This window comes from Peromyscus leucopus, chromosome 7 (assembly GCF_004664715.2).
Source record: "Peromyscus leucopus breed LL Stock chromosome 7, UCI_PerLeu_2.1, whole genome shotgun sequence".
NCBI lineage: Eukaryota > Metazoa > Chordata > Mammalia > Rodentia > Cricetidae > Peromyscus > Peromyscus leucopus.
In genome coordinates, this window is record NC_051069.1 from 35,018,590 (window position 1) to 35,035,352 (window position 16,763).

The window sequence follows — 16,763 nt, forward strand, 5'->3', positions numbered from 1 at the left end:
CATATAGCACTCACTATAAAAGCTGGACAATACCAGATTCACCTCCCAACTTCTTACACAAGACATGACCAACTTTCAAATAATGATACATACTGCTATATCTTTAACTACACAGAACAGTTGAGAGACATCTGTCAGGAAAGGATTAGTTTCTCACCAGTCTTTGAATCATGCTCAGGGAAATTAATGCTTAGTATGACTTTATATAGTGCAAGTAAAATTATCACACCTTCTTGTCAGGTCTGTGTTTGAGTTAGTGGATCAGAGTTTGGAATTGTATGTAGGTTTATATAACTAAGTCTATTGTTTTCATGTTTGAAATTAACAAAGATTAAAAAAAAAAGAGAGCACAAAAAAGTACTTGTGTCAATAAAGAATTTTTTGTCAAGCTAGACAATATGGAAGCAGTTCTAGATAGACACAAGTTTATTTCTCCGTGTTATGACAGGAATGTACTGTGTTTTCTGAAATAGGGTCTAATCATCAAGTTTGGGATAATCAAGAGCAGTGACAATAAATAGCCTGTAATATTTGGGGATCTATGGGAACACAACTGGCAAATAACTCCAAAAAAAAAAGGTAGCTCATTCCTGATTCTAGGCTTTCATTTGATAGCTTGTAGTATCTAGCGAGAACGCTGTCACCAAATGATAATGTATTTCAATTTAAACCCATTTTAGACATGAAGATATTTCAAGAACTTGTACATTTGTACTTTACACATGACTTTCTCAAAGGTCTTTAGTGTTACTTATCCCTCCTCAAACTCCCTCCTCTACTCTGCCCTCCCATCTCCTGCCTGACCCAGTCCTTCCTGCTCTGGTATTCCCCATTCTTCCTGCACATCACCTGTGCTCCAGTGTTGCCTACATTTTATTCCTGCCCATTTGGAAAGTCTCCAAAGAGAAGAGCATGAAAACCTGTCCTGTATACTATAGTTTCTCCATACTTTCCATCACTAGATGAAATCTTATACTCTTTGTTTATATTGTCTGCTTTTATACATATCATACATGTTTCTTAATCTAAGTCCATATCATCCAAGGGATATTGACTGTTTTCTTCAGAGCTACTTCTGAAGTACTAAGCACAATTAAACCTTACATATGCAGGGGTTGCTCTATAAATATATAGAGAGGAATGAATAAATTAGTATCCATGCCTAGTTCTCTAGGAATACATACTGGATACTACACAGAATATTTGTCTCACAGTCAAAAAATTATACAGTATCAATGTTTTTACTTATAGACAAGAATGTGGACAGGGTAACATGCATAAGGCATGTAGAGCTACTGGTAACTCCTAGAGATCACTAAAGTGAACTCCAGATCACAGATAGTGAGCTCAGAAAGGAAAAAAAAAACTTCATAGCTTCCATCTCTGAATGCAGCCCTGATTTTCTGAAAATATGGAGAATACCCAATTTATTTTCCCACACACCTGTAACACAGGCTCAAATAAGAGGAAAATTTGTAAAAATACATTATAAGGGCTGAAATTCTAAAATCAAAGTTCTCTTCATTTTGGAATGTCATTGAGAGCCCTTACAGTTTTTATCCTTTTGTGGCACAAAATTGAAACATCTACAGTACGTAGAAGATCAATATGGTCAGAGAGTACTAGGGAAGATGACTATCACTAGAGAGATGGAAGTAGCATGACCTGCAGAGGCAATCAGAGCAATGAGAACAGAAGAGAAGGCGAGAGACAGGGAGTGAGGAGGGAAGGAAGTTAATCAGCAATGAAGGGGAAGAAGATAGGAAAAAAGAAGGTATCTAAATTAAGAGTAATGCGGAGAGAAGTCTTGAAAGGAAGAAGAAAGGAAAGAAAGAGGGATGGAGGGAGGGAGGCAGGGAGGAAGGGATGGAAGGAAGAAAAGAAGGAAAAAAGGAGAGAGACAGAGACAGAGAGACTGAAAGGGAGGACTCGACAAGAATTCTCATAAAGGAGGCAGAGGGAAACAAGAGCAAGAAAACCCTTAATGACTCTAGCCCAAGGACTGACTAAATTGTGGGGTTGCTGCGAGCAGAAGTTAGGAGTGAAATTTGGGGTAAATTTTTACATTTAATCTTGAGCTGCACATGAAAATACAAGTTTGAAGTAGGGTAATTTACCAACAAGACTAACATTGAGAACCAAATGTCAGAGACCATGAGAAGTATCACAGGTCATTTCTCTAGATAACAAAGCACAGGATTGGTGAAGACTATGGAAAAAATTAAATAAAATAGCAGAAAGAAGAAAAAAAAGAAATCCCCTATTGCAAATTTTTCTATTTAAGAAGAAATGCAGCAACTGATAAAATGAATCTCTATTATTCCTGAATCTCCAAAATTACTAAGGGACCAAAAATTCCTTAGGGCAAACTTGAAATGTTCTCTACAGGACAGACATTCCTTGGGGTCCCACAGTGACAAGGACTTGGTGATTCATTAAAATATGTTTCATATGAAATGCTAAGAACTTTTCGTTTGGTTAGTTTTATTTTGATTTTCTTTTTTAATCATTTCTCTCCTCCAGTCCATTCAAAGTACCGTCCAGCACGAGGAATGCTAGTCAGCAGGAGTGAAGCTTCCAGCTGGAACATGGAATATCTCCATATTCAATGACATAAGTGGTGTCAGCAGTAAGGAGAAAAGTAACAATAGCCGTGGCAATGGCCTGTGGTGTTTGGGGGCTGAGTCTATGGGACCCTTTTGGCCAACAAGTTAACATGATGTAACCCATTCGTGGCACTGAAGGTTTTATTTGGTGGCATAAAATGTCTAGTTGGGGTATTCTCTCCCCCATTATGTGGTAACTTCTTTTAATTAGGAAACTTCTACAGTAGAAGTATTCCACACAGCTTTTCAAAAAGCCTTTAGTGTTAGTCGCCTCTTTGCTTGAAGTTATCTACCATCACATCAGGCACTTACAAGTCTTTAGAGTTAGTTATCCCATATTCTCTGATAATTTCGTGTGTGTGTGTGTGTGTGTGTGTGTGTGTGTGTGTGTGTGTGTAAATATATATCAATGTGCTTTGATAATATCAACTCCCATTCCTTCTCCAGCTCCTCTTAGAGCCCATCTGCCACATTCCCTCTCAAATTCATGCCCCTTTTTATAACCTACTGGGTAAAATCAGTAAAATATGGAATGAATGTAGACAATTTACAAGATTCTGCTTTTACAGCAAAGCTATCTCATCCCTTCCTTCCTTCCACCTGCATTAGGCCACATCACCAAAATTCAATTATAGCAAAGTATATCCAATGGTAACCCCATCACTACGACATACAGAACTTTATCTTTCATTTACTCCTAACTCCTTACAAGTATGACATGTTCAACCTTATCAGTCAGTGATGATTTAACACAGCACTTCATATTGCACTATATTTCCATAACTACAAAATACATGATATTACCTAAACAATATGTCTCTGCACTCTCTTTAAATGTTTGACTGTAAATCTAAAATAAGTTTCAGTCTTATTTTTAATGCACTAAATGGGATTAACAATAGATGAGACAATGTAGGAAAATTGAGTAAATTTAATAAGAACAAAAAAGACACTGTCCAATGAAACACAGAGAAACTAATGATAAAATAACTGAGCACAGCTTCATAGATTTCTCAGCCACATTCTGGATAAGACAGAGAGTATGAAATTAAGAAAAAAACTGAAGACATACAGCTAAGAATGTCTGTGTAAGAGACAGCTCTTACACAGTGGAGCCCCCAGAGCATTCAATAATCTTTTATAACAAATTTGACTATCTAATCTACATAAAAATTTTTGTAGCAGGTATTTGGAGCTGGGAGATTGAGAACTTCCCACAAAAGAGTTAAACTATTGAATATCATGCAGTGATTTAATTTATGACCTGGTTTGCTTGACATAGATGTTTACAATTATTCATCTAACTACAAGGAACCACTTTATGTTCTGTAGTAAAATCAAAATATTGGCATGTTCATTGTGTACTATACAAGTGTAAATTATTAAAATTCAAAAGTATCCTTCATAGAGAGATCAAAATATTTTTATACTTATTAGACAACATTCTCAAATAAACTATATTCATAATTTCTAATTTTGATGTACTTGTTTCTAGTCAAAATTTGTTCAGTTGGGTGTACATATAAAATTTCTATTTGAAAATCTTGATCTGTTGATAATTAAAACCTTAATTTCCTTTAAAGTCCCAATGAGACAAAAAATACACATGCAAAGGTGATAGCTTTTCTTTTTTGTGTTTTATTGACAAAAAAATTGTATACACTTATGAGGTACAGTGGGATGGTATCACAGAGGTGTATATTTAGCAAGGATTAAATTGGTTCATTTAACATGTCAATCACACCATACGCTCATCATTTCTTCATGAAGACATCTCAAGTCTATCCTTTTAATGATTTTGAGCTACAAATTGTTTACTCTCCTTAAAAGATATTCCTCCTACCTGAAAACTTGAACTGATTAATCCCCTGGTCCTTTTTCCCAACACACCCACAACTTTTAAACATTAAACTTCAGTCCATTTGACTTGTCAGGTCAACACTAGAAGCTTCACTGTGACTAATTGTCTTCCCTAAACTGGGCCAGCCTGTTAATTGATTATTCTTTATCAGTCTGTGCTGCCTGAATATGAGTCTCAGAACATGCAAGTGTCACACACATAAGTGGCTCACACTTCAGTTTTGGTTTATTACCAAGGTTTTATGAAAACGAATACAACACAGCTGATCTTCTTTCTTTATGAAAGCATTTTGTGTCCTTATTAAAATGTTTGTTTCACAGCAAATTCAAATGAGAAATGATTAATCAAGGCATTGTGATGAGTGTAGACAAAATAATTGAAGAAATCAGTAAGTACTCTGCTTGGGGAATAAAATTTTAAACACATTACAATACTGAAATAAATATTCAAACAAATATAAATGCTTAAGTCTCTGTCAGATGCAATATTTTTATGGAGATCCTATTAAATTACTTAACTGACATTATTTTCTTCTAAGCATATTGTTATAAACCAGTGTGTCAAAAATTAACATACATTATATCTTCATATGAACACAAAAGCTGTACATGAAAAACTACTGTCCTGATGAGGAGGTACCCACTGAGGAACATCTTCCCTAAATGCATTCTAACTAGTGATGGACAGTAGACAGTGTGTTTTTTGTTACATACACAACTATAAAATTTTGAAAACAGATATAAAACTGTAGAAAGTGGACAGTGGACATGGTTCACACAAAAAAGCTTGGCCCAAATTTCTTAGTATCACCATCCAATAAAAATAAAAATAATTTTTTCTCTTTGCTGCTCCTTTTTTAATCTTGAGATTATAGTAAAATTATGACATATTTCCCCTTTCCTCCCTCCAAGACCTCCCATATATCCCTCCCTAATCCCCTTCAAATTCATGAGCTCTCTTTTCACAAATTGTTATTGTATGCATATACATAGGTATTCTTGAATATTACCTGCTTAGTCCATATAATGTATTCAAATCAAGACAAAAAGTTTCCTTACAACTCACAATGTTTTCTCCACTTTAAAATCAGGCTTCATTGTGGAAATGGGCACTTGTTTAATTGGACATCAGAACTGTGTGGGTCATCTATCTGTTTTGTACATCTTGACTAGAGGACCCATCTCTATTCCCCCTCCACTTCAGGTTCATTCTAATGCAACTGTTAGTCTGGTGGTTGGACTCAGTGCTTCTGCACTTCACTAACATGTTTAGTTCTGGCTTCAATCCCTAACTCAAAAATATCAAACAAAATCCATAGTTCTCCAGAACTTCTCTCTAATGCATCACAGTCTTTTTTTTCCATTTATCCATAGAATGCACCACAAGTTGAAACGCTGGCATTTGCAACATTGACTCTGTGGCTTTATTAGATCATGCCATTGTAGCCTCACCTAGACAACAGCAATGTCTCTTTGAAAGGAGATTCCAAAGAATATTGAACAAGCAAGATATGCTAATCACTTGTGAAGAATGAAATGAAAGGGAAGAGTAAGTGATGAAGACTTGGACCAGTATGAAATTCCAACACCTAAAAAAGGAGAGATAAATAAAAAAGTTGGGTAAGAATCTCATATTAGGATGGCAGTTTAAACATTTTATGAAGGGTGATAGGAAATCTTTACAAAGACTCCCAATCAGGAGAGACCCATACCTAGTAGAAATGGTGAAACCTAATACAATCTATCCACCATACTCAATCATTGGCAAATTCATCTCAGAGTAATCTGACACCTGAGTATTATGGTATAACAAGAGAAGCATCAGCTACAGATGATCAGTCAGCTAGGTTCCTCACAGCTGCTTCTCATGACATGCTTCTGAGTAGGACTCTCTAAGACTGCCCTAGTCAGCCTCCAAAAAATAATACCACAGTTCTCCTGGCTTGTTATTCTTTTTTTTTTTTTTTTTTTTTTTTTTAGTAAATTTATTTTACAACATCATTTAGTTCAACATAATAGCCACAGATTCCCCTGTTCTCCCACTCTCGCCCTCCTCCCCCTCTCCCCACCCCACTCCCCATTCCCACCTCCTCCAGATCAAGGTCTCCCCCGAGGACCGGTATCGACCTGGTAGACTCAGTCCAGCCAGGACCAGTCCCCCACTCCCAGACCGAGCCAAGCGTCCCTGCATAGGTCCCAGGATTCAAACAGCCAACTATGCAACGAGCCCAGGACCCAGCACCAACACACAGTTGCCTCCCAAACAGATCAAGCCAAATGACTGTCTCACCCGTTCAGGGGGCCTGATCCAGTTGGGGGCCCCTCAGCCTTTGGTTCATAGATCCTGTGCTTCCATTCATTTGGTTATTTGTCCCTGTGCTTTATCCAACCTTGGCTTCAACAATTCTCGCTCATATAAACCCTCTTCTTTCTCACTAATTAGACTCCCAGTGCTCCACCAGGGGCCCAGCCGTGGATGTCTGCATCCAGATTCCTCAGACCTTCCTTGGATGGGGTTTATGGCACAACTAACAGGGTGTCTGGCCATCCCATCACCAGAGTAGGTCAGTTCCTGCCGTCTCTCGACCATTGCCAGCAGTCTTTTGTGGGGGTATCTTTGTGGATCTCCGTGGGCCTCCCTAGCATTCTTTATAGTTTTACTTATTTTTAAAACTTTCATACGATACATTTTGATCATATTCTTTCTGCTCCCCAATTCTTCCCAGCTTTTCCATTGCTTCCTACCCATCCAACTTCATGTTCTTTCTCAATTTAAAACAAAATAAAGCCAAAAATGAACAAAACCTGGAGTCCAATTTGTGTTGGCCAACTACATCAAAGCATGATTTTCCAAATTAAATTATTTTGATTTTGTTCAGAAAGTATTTGGATATGTAACTAAGGGACTGTTTCTTAATCCACTGTTCTATTCCACTAGCCTGTGTCAATACCAAGCGATTCATTTAATTATTGCTTCATGTCAATTCTGAAAAACAATTAGTATTTTCCTTCTGCCCTTCAAGATCCCCTTAGAGAGTGATATTAATGAATTATAAGACTTATATGATAGTTATATAATGCCTATGAGAGATACAGTAAGAGAGATTAGGAATCAGTGACGAAAGTCTCAGACTTGAAAAGAAAAAGAATGGCTGCTGAGGGACATGGCAGCATACAGCAGGTGACAACTAGTGTTTGACAAGTCAACCCACCAGACATATAACTCCCTGATGGGGAGCCCCACCTGACAAAGCCCTGGGGTCACTGGCTGTGGGAACCGGTTGTTTTCTGTCTGTAAATTTCTCCTGTGCTACCACGTACCTCCCTAAAAAGAACAGCTGTGGGGTTCCTTCCACAGCCCATTGGTAGTGTGTTTTACACTTTTTGGGCACACATTTAGCTGTGAATAGTCAAGAAGATGATTTCTGTTTAGGCTGTATAATTCTGATGAACAGAAATAATATCAGAATATTCTTCTTTACTGACACAAGAAAGTAACAACATTCTTAGTCTCGAAGACGGCTAATTTTAGACTTCAGAACAAATTCAAAACAGACTAAGCTGCCCCTGCAGAAAATACACAAGGACTAATTCCCAGGTGTTGTTTATTACTAAATCAAGGCCAGGCTGTTTACACTGAGATATAGCTCCCTGTAGTAGTTCCCTTTTTGCACATAGTCCCAGTCTCAGGCTCAAGGTCCAGCCAATTGTTTACTGTCTGGGATCCCTCACCAACTTAAAGTACATGCATGGGTCAATGTAACATTACTAGACTAAGAGAAACTACATGACTTATCTCGTGTTATGAGAATGGGTCAGACCCTAAAAATGTAACCTATAATTGTGCAAAGTTTGGCTAGTGAGAGAGAAAGAGAGAGCGATGTGAAGGAATGGTGTAAGAGCAAGCTGGGCAGAGGGTAAGAGTGGGTGTGTATATGTAGGTGTGTGTGGTGAGTGAGGGATGTAGCCCAGTGAGCAGAGAGAAAAATGTAACATGTAACTGTCCAAAGTTACATAGAGAAGAAATGTGAGAGGAAGATGAGAGAGTGAATGGAAGATGTAAAGAGTGAATAAATGATGTAATAATATGTGAAGGAATGTAACAGAGTAGATAGAAGAAATGTGTAGATGTAACTGTGCAAAACAGGTATGTGGCTGTGTGGAGACTGTTTAGAGAATGTAACAATGTGGAGTGTAACTATGTAGAGCAAGAAAGATTTTCAGAGAGGATTTTTTTCTAGATGAAGTAAAAGAGAAAGTTACCATCAGAAAGAGTGGGTTTCCTTAGTTTTCCCCTCAAATAGAAAAAAAGTCTAGCCCTCAAATAGTTAAGAACTTTTCCTAAGCCCTTGCTGTCTTCATGGATTTTTTTTTTTTTTTTTTTTTTGCAAACCCTAGTGGTAGCTGGAGGCTGGACCCCAGGCTACCAATAAATGACAGCTAAGAAACAAGACAAAGTGGAAGGATTTAGTGGAGAGTGGAGAATCATAAACTACAGGGTAATTCTAAAAGATCTTGAACAGACTGATGAGCAGCCTATATTAGGCAGAAAGCAGCCAACCCTAGTACATAGATACACCATGCTTAGTCACTGGCTGGAGCATCTCACAGTAAACCTGCCTTTGGCTGAGCACTACAGTTACCAGACACGGGCCATCATAAATTGTGTACACTCCAAGAGCTTCTCTTAACAAAGAGCTAAGCAAAGTCATAAGGCCAATGTCCAAATGATAAACTGAACCCTAAAGTTGTTTACAATTAGTAGTAGTAGAATTTACCATATCTCATTAATTATTAGCTGTAAGATTAATGTTTTGATGGTTAGTATATTAAGAACTGCAGACTATATTTCAAAGTTTCTCATCAGTTTTATATGATAAGTGATATAACTTTTATAATATGAACATCCCTCCACTATTTCTCTATTACAATACTGGAATAAATACATAGGGCTCTCTCTCTCTCTCTCTCTCTCTCTCTCTCTCTCTCTCTCTCTCTCTGTGTGTGTGTGTGTGTGTGTGTGTGTGTGTGTGTGTGTGTATGCATGAGCATGAACACACTGATACATTCATGTGCACATGTGTATTTCTGTGCAATCCATTACTACTGGTTAGGCAATAAAACATGAAGCTGCATATGCTGTCTTAGATGATATAGATACTAGGCTTACTGAGGATCTCAGAGGTAGATGACATATGCTGTAGATCTTGTCATTTATTGAAGACCAGAAAAATCAAAACAGTAGAACAAAATGACATGATTAGGCAGCTCTAAGCTTTGCATAGCTCCTAACAAACACATGTCACCATGCTTATGCCTAGAACAGCTAACAATATTGACAATAATAAGGATGGTCTGTAAAACACTTCAATGTTTATGTGATAAAGCTGTTATTTGAACATATTGTTCAGTAGTAACTACTGACATTTTTTTACAATTGAGTAATAATGAATGACATCAATGTATTAGTGCCTTAGAAACACATAGTCATTCATTTTGAAATTTATGAAAAATGACAAGAATACCAAAACAAAACTGAGACAAGATTATCTGAAAGAAAAATGATTAGAAAAGTCTCCTAAAGTGTAGATGTGGCAACTGGTATAAATCATACATGTACAAAAAAATTGTTCTTTATGTAAAACTTCACAGTGAAGTTAAGTTCTCTTGCTTTAGTTAACTTGAAAATCATTAATCTTGGTTATCATGCATGGGAACAACATAGCATGTATTTTCTCACTGTGATGATGTTGTGTTCCTCAAAATATTGTGCACCCTAATAAACTTATCTGGGGTCAGAGAACTGAACAGCCACTAGATATAGAGGCCAGAAAATGATGGCACTCACACCTTTAATCCTAGCCTTCTAGAGGCAGAGATCCACCTGGATCCCCGTGAGTTTAAAGCCACACTGGAAACAACCAGGCATGGTGACTCACGCCTTTAATCCAGGAAGTGAGCCTTTCAATCCCAGTAAGTGATGTCAGGTAGTAGAAAGGTATATAAGGCGTGGGGACCAGGAACTAGAGCCTGATTAAGCTTTTAGGCTTTTGAGCAGCAGTTCAGCTGAGATCCATTTGGATGAGGACTCAAAGCTTCCAGTCTGAGGAAACAGGATCAGCTGAGGAACTGCCAAGATGAGGAAGCTGTGGCTTGTTCTGCTTCTCTGATCTTCCAGCATTCACCCTAATACCTGGCTCCTGGGTTTGATTTTATTAATAAGACCTGTTACAATTCATGCTACACCTCACTGTGTTTTTCTGTAAATATCATGATGATTTGTGAGTTATTGTGATGGCTGTTCCCAGTCTACTGTTGCACTGTATCTGTGTCCTCTGTTACCTTACCTTTGGGTCAGATTATTTCTGTTAAACTTCACACACAAACATGCTAAGCATTCAGAGAAAGGCAGTAGAAAATTGGTATGCACCAAAATTTCCTCATCTCTCTAGTTCTCCTCAAGGCTAATTATACATTATGTGACTAATACAGCTTCAAGGTTTACAGAGATGACAGGACCCACAGATTGACAATACCAGGGACAACTTTGGCGTACTGTCTTGTACAAAGTCTAGTCACCAGCACTTTCCTAACATAAACCTATGTTTACCCCTTGCCAAAGTCAAAAGGAACTTAAGTTAAGATGGTCATTTTGGGAAACTAGCCACCATCTTGCTTTGTTAACTCTATGAACAAGTTTTCTTTTCACTCCAATAACTCACCCTTGATTCACTGGGCACTTTTTTCAATAGCCTATGTATATAGAATCTGAGCTAGTGAACAATCATGAATTGTCAAAAAAAGAGAGTAGTCCTCAGTAAAAATAAATTTGGTATGTGTCTTGACTATTAGATTGATATATATCATATTTAACATATTAAATAAAATACTTCTGTCATTGATGTAGCTTTTTGATTCTAAATTCAAAGTCTGAATATTCTATGTCTACCTACTTGATAAAGTAAGATTTTTCCAAAATTAACCATTAAAATAGATTTAGTTCATTAATGTTTTAATCATTTCCTTTACATAAACTGTAAAAATAAATCATAAGTACCTCACATCTCAAAAATTATATTTGAAATTCAAAAACTGAGTAAATGCCTTAGGCTTTCACTTTATTTTTCAAGAGTTTGGAGTGTTTGTAATCAGCCTTAGAGTAATGGCTTTACTCACTGAAATCATATTAGATTCGTGTTCAAATGTCCTCTACCAAAAGAATGATAGATGAGCAAGGATAAGTAAATATTAAGTAAAATCTCCAGATTTGATCAGGAGACTGGATGCATTGAGAAAAAAAACATAGAATGTCACAAGAATGAGACCACAACAGAAAACCAGACTAGGTAGCCTGTAGACATTGAAAGGCCCAGAATAAGTCTGAACATTAATCCATCTACCCTGCTTCTTCTTTTCCTTGACCATTGCCCTACATTCTCGGTCACAGAGAGAACAGTTGGTTAAAAATTAAGACAAGACCCCAGCTATGTCAAGAGTTATGTTACGATAACCACAGACTTGTAAAAACAACCTTCTACAATCCCCTGTTAAACTTGTACAAACACCTTATTATCACAAATTATATGACTATTTATGAAATGTTATCACAAATTGTACATTCCCAGAATGTACTGTCATCTATGACATAGCCTCAAATTGTAAAAATTCTTTTTCTTATATCACACCTGGTACCACCTGAAATTGTGGTTTTTGCTTTAAAAAGGATCTACTCTCTCTGTTCAGCGTCACAGAGCCAGATCCTGACCTGCCTATGGCCCTAAGTAGTTAGAAGTTCTGATACCCTACAATGATAGAATAAAGTTCGCTTCTGGTTATCTGACTTCGGTGGTCTGATCCCCATTATTTGTGCTACCCAGAACCCAACAGTCATATCTTCTCCTCTCTCTGTTCCTCCATACCCAATCCCTCAGCCTCCTCCCCATCACTGCAACATAACATCAGTTTCAGCCTGCCTTTCCCTCTGCCTACATCTTCTGTGGATCCCATAGAACATCCCCTCCCAACCTCCTTCCCCTATATTCCAACCCCCTGCTCAACTGCAAGTCCAACACCAGAAAACCAGGCAGGCTGCCTGCAGACCTTCTCCATTCTCTCTGCTCCTCTAGAGACAATCCCTCAGTCTCTTCTCTAGCACACCAACTGAACACCAGGTACAGCCTTCCTTGCCCCACCCCGTTCGTGGAAACTGTGGATGCCACAGACCATCCCCTTACTACCTCCCTCCCCAACTTGTTTCTGCATCCCAGCCTCCAACAACTGTTAATATTCCCTGTGAAAACACCAGCAGAGAAGGTCAGTAAAACAGAAAACACACATCCATCATGTTTCCTGAAAATTCTTAGTGGAAATATAAACTAAGGAACAAAACATCCCCCTAAAAGACAAACCCAGAAATCAACACCTGCATGAATAATCATCTCAAATGTGAATGCCTAGATGCCAGTGTAAGAGCACAATCAATAATAGTCAGGACAGTATGTCTCTCCACTAGATCCCAGATAGCTTACCACAGCAGGCCCTGAATATTCCAATATAGCTGAAGCACAAGGAAAAGACCTTAAAACCAAAAGTACTAAGATGATAGAGGTCCTTAAAGAGTAAATGAATAAATTCCTTAAAGAAATCCAAGAGAAAACAAGCAAATAGTTGAAAGAAACAAATAAAACTGTTCAAGGCCTGGAAAAGAAATAGAAGCAATAAATAAAACATAAGCTGAGGGAATTCTGGAAATGAAAAATGTAGGAATTCAAACAGGAACTACAGAGTCAAGTTTTACCAACAGAATACTAGAGAAGAAAGAGAGAATCTCAGGCCCTGAAGTTACTATAGAAGAGATGGATACATCAGTCAAAGAAAATGTTAAATACAAAAAATTCCTGACACAAAATTTGGGACACTATAAAAAGACCAAACCAAAGAAAAGTAGGAATAGAAGAAGGAAAAATATCCCATCTGAAAGACTCAGAAAATATTTTTTTAAAAAATCATAGAACATTTTCCTAACCTAAAAAAGAATATGCCTATAAAACTAAGCATACAGAACAGCAAATAGACTGGACCATAAAAGAAAGTCCCCTCATGACATAATAATTAAAAAACTTAACTTAAAAAAGCAGAACAAAGAAAGAATATTAAAAGCTACAAGGAGGAAAGACCAAGTAACATATAAGGGCAGCTCTATTAGAATTACACCTGACATCTCAATGGAAACTCTAAAATCCAGAAATGCCTGGACGTATGTGCTGCAAACTCGAAGAGACTACAGATGCCAAACCAGACTACTATACTCAGCAAAACTTTCAGTCACCATAAAAGGAGAAAATAGCACATACTATACTAAAGTCAAATTTAAACAATATTCATCTACAATTCTACAGAAGATGCTAGAAGGAAAACTTCAAACCAACAAGGTTAACTACAATGATACAAAGGAAATGAATAATCTCACACCAGCAAAATGAAAAGAAAGGAAACACACACACACACACACACACACACACACACAACAACAACAACAACAACATAACAGGAATCAATAATCATTGGTCACTGATATCTCTAAATAACAATGACATCAATTCCCCAATAAAAAGACACAGACTAACAAAATGGAAAGGATCCATCCTTCTGCTACACCCAAGAAACATACTTCAACATCAAAGATAGAGATCACCTTGGGGTAAAAAAAATATAAAAAGATTCTCTAAGCAAATGGACCCAAGAAGCAAGCTGATGTAACCATTTTAATATATAACAAAATAGACTTCAAACCAAAATTAATCAAAAGAGTTGGAGAATGATGCTACATACTCATCAAAGGAAAAAATCCACCAAGATGACATTTCAATTCTTAACATCTGTGTCTGAAACACAAGGGCAACCCAAAATGTTTAAAAGAAACACTACTACAACTTAAATTACATATTGGCCCTCAAACACTCATATCAGGAGACTTCAATACTCACTCTCACTAATGGACATGTCATCAGGGCAAAAGCTAAACAGACATTATGGAGCTAACAGATACTATGAACCAAATGGACCCAACAGATACTTACAGAACATTTCATCCAAAGACAAAAGAATGTATTTTCTTCTCGATGTACCTCATGGAACTTTCTCCAAAATTGGCCACATACTCAGACACAAATCAAGTCTCAATCGAAGCAATAAAATTGAAATAACTTCCTGAATCTTATCAGATCACCAAGGATTAAGCTGAATGTCAACAACAGAAACAACAGCGAACTTAGCAACACATGGAAATTTAACAAATCACTAATGAATGAAAAAAATGGATCATCATAGAAATTAAGAAAGAAATAAGGTTTTCTAGGATTGAGTAAAAATAAATACACAACATACCCAAACTTATGGGACACAATCAAGGTGGTACTAAGAGGAAAGTTCATAGCACTAAGTACCAAAAAAAAAAAAAAAATGGGAGTAATCTCATACTAGCAACTTAATAGCACACTTGAAAGGTCTAGAACAAAAAGAAGTAAGCACACCCATATGAATAGACAGCAAGAAATAATGAAATAATCAATAAAATAGAAACCAAGAGAACAATACAAAGAATCAATGAAACAAAGAGTTGGTTCTTTGAGAAAATCAACAAGTTAGACAAACCATTATCAAAACCAACTAAAAGATGGAGAGAGAATATCCAAATTAACAAAATCAAAAACAAAAAGTGAAACATAACAATATACAACAAGGAAATCCAGAGAATCATGAAGACATACTTTAAAAACCTGTACTCGACCAAGTTTGCAACATCTTAAAGACATGGATAATCTCAAGAGGTACTACTTACCAAAGTTAAATCAAGATCACATAACAATTTAAATAGACTTAAAACCCCCAGTGAAAGAGAATCAGTCATTAAAAATCTCTCAAACAAACAAACAAACAAACAAAAAGCATAGGTAGGCCTAGATGGCTTTAATACAATATCCTACCACACTTTCAAGGAAGGGTTAGTGCCAACACTCTTCAAATTATTCCACATAATAAAAACAGAAGTCAGGATCTCCAAGCCTCCTGTTGCCATCAAGGGCCATGTTAATGTCTCAGATCTGGGCCACCACCTGAGGCCATGTTGGTGTTTGAGGGCCTTGAAATCTCTGGGTCCATCTGATCTAGGTGACCTGTACTATCAACCCAGGCCATGGTGAGGTGAGGTGGCCCTGTTTCTTGCTGCCTGTATACTGCCTGTACAGTGGGTGAGCTAGCTGGGGCAATGCAAGAGAGCTTGCTCTGTTGGTGTCCGTGAGAGAAAGCAGGCAGGCTGACCAACCCAGCTACCACCCAGGCCCAGAATCAGGCCTATGAGTTGGCCCATCTCACTATCCACCTCATCTATGAACTGCTGGAGCATATGAAATAGCAAGATCTACAGACCCAACGTTCAGGATCTCCATAGCACAAGGCAACAGCATGATATCTAAGAGGAGTCCCAGTGAGGGCCCAGCATCAGGGATGTAGTAGAAGCCAGAGGTCTTGAACCAGACCAATAACTCGTTGCAATGAACACTTACAAGTAAAGATGTGTGGGCTAAAGGGTATACTGCTTGGCTCACTGTGTCACACTGCAGCTTCCATGCTGAGACTTTTTGTTGTTGTTAGATAGGGTTTTTGTTCTTGTTTTTTAGGTTTTTGTTTGTTTGTTTTTCTTTTGAATTTTATTTGGTTTTGTGGGGGAGGTTGCAAGGGAGGTTATAAAGAGACAGGAAGATGGATAAGATCAGGGCACATAATGGGAAACCTAAAAAGAATCAGAATAATTTAGTTTTAAAGGGATCATTGCTCAATTCATTTTATAAGTAAGTTACCCTGATACTCAAATCACATAAAGACTCAATAAAGAAAGAGAACCATACACCAATTTCCCTTATCAACCTTAATGCAAAAAATTCTCAATAAAATACTTGCAAACAGAATCTAATAATACATCAATAAGATCATCCACCATGATCAATTAAGCTTCACTCCAGAGATGCAGGCATGGTTCAGTATAAGAAAATCAGTAAATGTAATCCTCCATATAAACAACTGAAAGGAAAAACACCAGAAAAGGCCTTTTAAGTGAAAAATCAAAGTCACTTTAGAAGAAATTACCACTTAAATATGTGCAATTATTGTTTATTAACTGAAAACTGTAGTTATTTACATAAAATATAATCTTTCCAATAACTAAGAGGTTAATTTTTTCCACTATTACTCATTCTTTTGTATTCATTTTTTATTTTTATGTTTTAGTTGTTTGGTTGT